General features: G+C 53.4%; 1 protein-coding gene across 7 annotated transcripts in view; it reads left to right on the top strand.

Annotated features, from left to right (window-relative positions):
- Positions 1-6037: 6037 nt before the first annotated feature.
- Positions 6038-6106, top strand: part of EBF1 (EBF transcription factor 1) — a gene marked incomplete at its 3' end in the record, with an annotated part of 386163 nt that continues 386094 nt past the window's right edge. For all 7 annotated transcript variants that reach the window (XM_084243402.1, XM_084243404.1, XM_084243401.1 and 4 more), the window contains exon 1: positions 6038-6106. This exon is cut by the window's right edge and continues 350 nt beyond it.

Below are 6106 nucleotides of genomic sequence, written 5' to 3'. Positions count from 1 at the left end.
AGCCAAAACTGTCTCCTTTCCCGGAGGGAGCCAAAACTGTCTCCCCCGTCAGACTCCAACTGCAGGAGTTAGGGGGCTGTGGGGATGGACAGGGGAAGGCTTACGTTCCTGCCGATAGCCTAGAACTGGGAGATCTTTTCAGGCAGCTCCCCCCATCTTCCAATAACTTTAACTGCTTTTAGCTATCTATGGTCATGCCAGGAGGCCATATGGTTTTCCTCCATCAAAGCACATCTGCAGGTGTTGGGATTTCTGTCCCCTGATGGGCTCACAGGCAGCCCCGCATCGTTGTGTGTTTAGTCTTTTCCAATTAGGTGACTTTCAGATGCGCGCACATGGAGCTCCAAGACCTCAGCTGGGGACCGAGGGTCGCGGCTGTATGGAGGTCACCTGGCAAGTGTGTCTTAGCTGGCATGACCCAGCTAAGAGCAGCTCAAGAGCAGTGAGTGGGTATCTGCCTGGGGGTGCTCCACCAGCCTGCGCATTAGTTAGGATATTTTAGAACTGTTTTCACTCTTCTCTCTCATTTGCCTGCCCTCAGGGGTAACATATATCCTTGCACCTTAGACAATGGACACCCGGGTGCTCAAAAGGTGAAGGGATTTGTAAGCTTTGGGGAGCAAACTCCCAGACAAACGCAGGAGATAAGCCCCTGAGCAGGCGAGGATCCAAGGTGAAGGGCATAAGCTTTTTACACTTCATTAGCAGTGCGGTGGTGCCCAAGTTGTTTTATGTCTCAGAGTCTGGCCCTGGGAGTCAGTTTCATCACCTATAAAATGGGGCTGATTTTACCTTCTTGGTCTGTTGTGGGAATTTAGTGAGTTTATGCCAGTAAAGCCTTCAACAAATGGGATCTATTATTATCTGGGGAGCGCCCCAGGGGAAACCCGGCAGTCTGCAGACTCACTCCTGGAAAGGTTTGTTCCAACCTCTTGCCCCAAGCCCTCCTCATAGGTCTACTAAGCCAGGGACTAAGCCCCAAGGTGTTTGCCTGATCTCTACCTCCAAGCTCTCGGTGGGGATCTTTGTGCCTCTTTAGGCCTCAGTTTCCCTGTTTGTATTATGGGCCAGGGTGCGCTCCCGGGGGGCTGGAAGTGTCTGTCAGACTGGAGGAGAAAACGCGCCTCCTCTGCAGAGCTGGAGGCTGGAAACAGAGATCAGAATCCCACAAAATGCGCCTTTCCCTTTGCCGCTGAAAGGGAAACGGCTGAAAGCCAAGGAGGTGGTCAGGCGATTTCTGATGGAACCCGGGACTGTGGCGTCCTCGCGTTCCCGGAGGGCAACTGGTAGAAGTTTCCAGAGCTGCACAGTCAGGGTTTTACTCCCCTAACCCAGCCGAAGTCGGGGTTGCTCCTGAGGGGACCCTGCGGAGCTGCGCCCTGAGCAGGTCCTCACTTCCCAGGCCCCGGGGCCGCTCCGCGCGCCCATCCGTGCCCCGCGTCCGCCAGCCGCGCCTGGGCCTCTGCCCACCCGCCCGGGACCCCACGCTGCCCGGGGACGGCTTCGAGCCGGCGGCTAGCGGAGGGACCTTGTGCCTCTGGGCTCCCTCACCCCAGCTTTTCTTTTCTGTCTTCTCAGCGTTGAAGGAGACGTTTGCCGTTGTGTCGGGTCTCACTCTGTAGTCTGGACTGGCGGCATGAAGACCGGGCATTTCTTCGGACCCGCGGTCCTGCTCCCGGCGCCCTGTTGTCAGAAGAACCGAGATCCTGGGAATTTTTACGTGACAGCTCCCCAGTCTGGCCTCCTGGGGGCACACGAGCAGAGACGATTCCCTCTTTTCCCAGGCGGTCTTTTTCGTTAGTCCTAGCCTGGTTGTATTATCTAGTCTCTGGAAGCAAGCGCAAGCGCGCGCGTTTGTGTGTGTGTGTGTGTGTGTGTGTGCAGGCGCGCACCTGCACGCGTCACCACCCCCCCAAGTTTGAGGCAACCGATTTCCTTCCCCTCCCCTGTGAAGGGAACTGATTTTTCTGCGCCTTAAGGGTGTTGGGATACTAAAGACTAGACGCTTTCAAAGTCCTGGGTGGGAGTGGGGGGTTAAGGGCTCTTTTCTTAGTCACAAGTTCCGAGGAGACTGGGCCGCCCCGTCTACCAGCGGGAGCAGTTGAGAGGGGGTGTGGGGACCTTAACCCGACCTCAGATGAAACTCTGAGAAGCTCAGCGGGAGACTTAGCTCCAGGGGGAAATAACAAACCTCTCCAAATTCTCCTGCCAAGCATTAACCCGCGCTATTTATTTCTCTTATGCACTGATTCTTTTTTCGCTTCCCTATCCCTCTCCCTTCATTTCTTCCCCAATTTCTTCCTTGTTTTCCCTCTCAACATGATATAGATTCGCATTCAGGAGATTCCAGTTATCTTTTCATACGATTCCCAGGCAGAAACAGAAGTTGTAATTCTGTTGGTCTGAACAAGACCTGGGAATCTGCATCTGCACTTTCAGCACACACACCCTCCCTATGATTAGACTGATGGTCAGGTTTGGCGGTTGTAATTCTATACTACCCCAAAGTCACAGCACAGATGTGCAATAAAGCTTAGGCAATACTCTACATATAAGTGTATCTCTGCCCAGGAGATGTGACTTACTACATACTTTGTAACCATCCTGACACATCCTTTGCCTTCTGCAGGTGGTGCAAACCTTACACGAGGAGAGACTGTAAAGTGTTTAAGGATTTTTCAAAGTTTAAAACTGAAATTGTTAGCTCAGTAGCCACCAGAGGAAATCCTTCAAAGAAGCTCTGGCTCTGCTGACCTGGGTTACATTCCCTGTTTTTGAGGCTTCTTTCCCACTTTCCCTTTAGTTTCATTCCTACTTAAACATTTATTACTGGGTGAGAAAGTACAAGGACAGCCAGCAGAAAGGCTACTGGCTGAATACACCCTGCTTGATTACAATAAAGTACACTCACCATCCCAGGTAAAGTGTCTGGGGTCGCTGCACACCAGAGGGAATGAGTCTTATCAAAAGATTCCCGCCCCCTTTTATTTTTCCCACTTCTTTGACCCAGTGGCTGTGGAAATTGTCTCCCTGTTATTTCATCCCTGGAGATACTGGCTTTATGGCAGATGCAGGGCTGCTGAAGGATGCTTTCTCTGGGTCCTTTCTCTTTTGGATCAGGCAGCTTCAGAGCTCTCAACAAACACAGCATTTGTAGAATATTTCTAGATTCTGCTTTATCCCCAGAAATCCATGGGATGCGTTTCCCACTGATCCTGGTCCTCAAAGAGGACGTGCATCTCTCCTTTCTCTGGCATGTTGGCCTTCTGCCTTGGGGCAGTGATATGACACCTCCCCTCCACCATTCTGTGTTCCCCATCATTGGGGTATGCATTTGGAATCCTAACCACCAGTCACAGAGAGTATAGTGGAGGCTCAGGCAGTAAGGACAGGGAGGCTATCTGGTGTCCATTGATACTACTTTCTGGTCCCCCCCTACCTTGAAGGAGTCCCTCAGAGCAGGCAGGGGAAAGAACTGGCTTTGGGGACCCTTTGAGCCTGTGTGTGTTTGTGGGTTAAGCTTGTATCTCTGCTAAGTTTTTGGCAGGCCCAATTTCCATTGTGCATTTAAATTCTATAAAGTTGGAGAAGGTCTAGTTCCCACTTTCCCTTCCCCACAAACTTACAGTTCTTCCAGTCCCTCCACCAACATTCCTACTCCAGAACACCTACTGTGTGCCAGGAATCTGGTAGATGCTGTGGGGATCCTTCAAGAGTGACTTGGAGGAGGTGACATTCATTCGTGTGCCAGGGAGAAAGCACTCAGCACCAGTGATCTAGGTGAAGTGGATGATAGCTGGGCAGACTTTGTGCACCCCTAATAAAGCTGTGTTTGGGGGGACAGTGGCTGGCCACCCGCAGGCATGGAAGACTTTTCTCTAATTCATGAATCAGGAAGTGACTTCCGGCTTCCTGATCTGCTGAGAGCACAAAGTCTAACTCTTGCCTGTCTCCATTCAATGTGGGCATGTGTGATTTTTCATCACTGACCCCATGAGCTTCCCTAAATCAAAGAGCCATGGAAGGCCGGCAGAAAGGGACCTGGATTTCTGGCAGAGAATTTCCCCGAAGGAGTCCTTAGCAGAGCTGGCTGCAGTCTTGGGAGTTCCTTTGAGGGCAATGAAACAGAAGTGCACCATGTGCTTATTAGAGGTTACAACCTGCTAAAAAAATGATGGTGCGCATTACCCAGATACTTCTAGCTGTTTCCTTTGCCAGCCATAGCATATATACTGAAAGGTCTGATGTAGGTCACAGTGCCTGCCTCCTTTCCTCTCTTCCTTCCATCCTTCCGCCCCTCCCCCTCTTCCCACCCTCCTCTGATCTCTCTTCCTTGACATATGGCAGGGACAGATATTGGGGGGGGGGGGCTAGTTTAAGTCCCCCCATTTTAAAAGAAGAAATGAGGAAGATAGAAATCTTACACCAAAGTATCAACTAATCATAGAATTTGTTGTTGCTTTGGGACTCTAAAAACAAAAACAAACACACACACAAACCCCAGCAAGGAGCTGGGGCGAGATTGGGAACTGACTTCTAGCAAAGGCTGAAATGCACCCTGACGGAGCCCAGTGAGAACTTGCCTTCCCTCCACCGTTTACCCTTCCCGCGGGTTGCTCCGGAGAAGTAAGCACCAGAACGGGGCTAAAACCCCGCCTCAGACGGCTGGTTCACCGAGCAGCATTTCAGAGGCCAGGCTAGGGGCAGCACCCCGGCCCCGAGCTCCAGCGTGACCCCCAGCGCCTCAAAACCCGGGACCCAGAATCCACCCACCCCTCCCCAGCGCGGAGACAGTGCCCTCCGCGAGCCCCAGCCGCGAACTCGCGCGCCCATTCTCCACCCCACCACCCCCTCCTCAAAGCGAAGAGGTGTGGGCACCTGGGACGCGCGTCCTGTCTTTTCCTTCCCCGGGCTCTCCCGTCTCCTCCACTTTTGCCCCCGACGTCCCCAGACGGCGGAGCCGGACCCGGGCGGCTTAGGCCCCGGGGAGGGCGCAGCCCGTGCGCCCGGAGCGCGCCCTGGGCGCGCCGAGGATGCTAAACGGCCCGCCACGGCCAGGCTGCAGACACCCGCGCTCCTCCCTGACACTCCCCCCTCCCCTTCCCCCGTCCCGGCTCTGCGGCCGGTCCAGCCCCGCGCAGCCCGCGCAGCCCGCGCAGCCCGCGCTTCCCCAGCGCAGACGCCGCGGCTCCGCTGCGCCGCGCTCGCCACTTCGCGAGGAACTTTGGCCGGTTCCCCAGCGCCACCCGGAGCGGGATGCTAATGAGGGAGCGTGGCCCCGCGCCGCGAGCCGGCGGGCTCCCGGGCCGCGATTGGCTGCGGCCGGGCGGAAGGGTGACGTTATGCAAATGAGGAGGCGGGCCCGAGCGGCGCGGGCTCCGCCTCCTCCCTTTGGGGTTAGTGTGCCCGTGTTTAGCTCTGGGGAGAGTCAAACTGGATTCCATAGGGAAAGCCTGCAAATCACTTCTATTTTAGCAAGGAGAAAACAGAGTCTCCTTGCAGCAGGGTCCACCCCTCTCTCTTTCTCCCTCTCCTCTCTCTCTCTCTCTCTCTCTCTCTCTCTCTGTCTCTCCCTCCCCCCCTTCTCTCCTGTCTCCCCTTCCCCCCACCCACACCCCGTCTCTGGTGTATCTGTCTCCGGCAAGCTGCGTCCTCCTCAGCTACACGCACTGAAAGGGAAGAAACATCTCTGGTTGGGAGAGAAGGAGGAAAAAAAAAGAGAGAGAGAGGAAAAAACTTGCCTGGTTGTGGAAAATGACACTTGAAGTAGCAAAGCCGGCAGCGCGAGTTGAGTCTATTGTTTCTTAAATTGCCATCAGAGCTTTTTTTTTTCTTCCTGCTTCTGCAAGTGAAGGTACCTCTGCAAAAGGAAACTCCGGCCCCTCCTGTCCTTCACCGGCCTGTGATCATTACAAAAAAAAAAAAAGCAAAAAAAAAAAAAAAAAAAAAAAAAAAAAGCACCCAAACCAAAAATTAACCAACCAAACAACCCCCAACAGCCAAGCATACATCTGTATTTTTTTTTTTTTTTGCAATTTTTGGTCTTTTCGTTGGATTTTCCCTTCTTTTTTTCGCTCCTTTTTTTTTTTTTTCCGGGTTACGCTCA

Source organism: Talpa europaea (genome assembly GCF_964194135.1).
Source record: "Talpa europaea genome assembly, chromosome: 9".
NCBI classification, from domain to species: Eukaryota; Metazoa; Chordata; class Mammalia; order Eulipotyphla; family Talpidae; genus Talpa; species Talpa europaea.
Note: the sequence above shows the minus strand (reverse complement) of the source record. Positions and strands in the feature narration are given on the sequence as shown.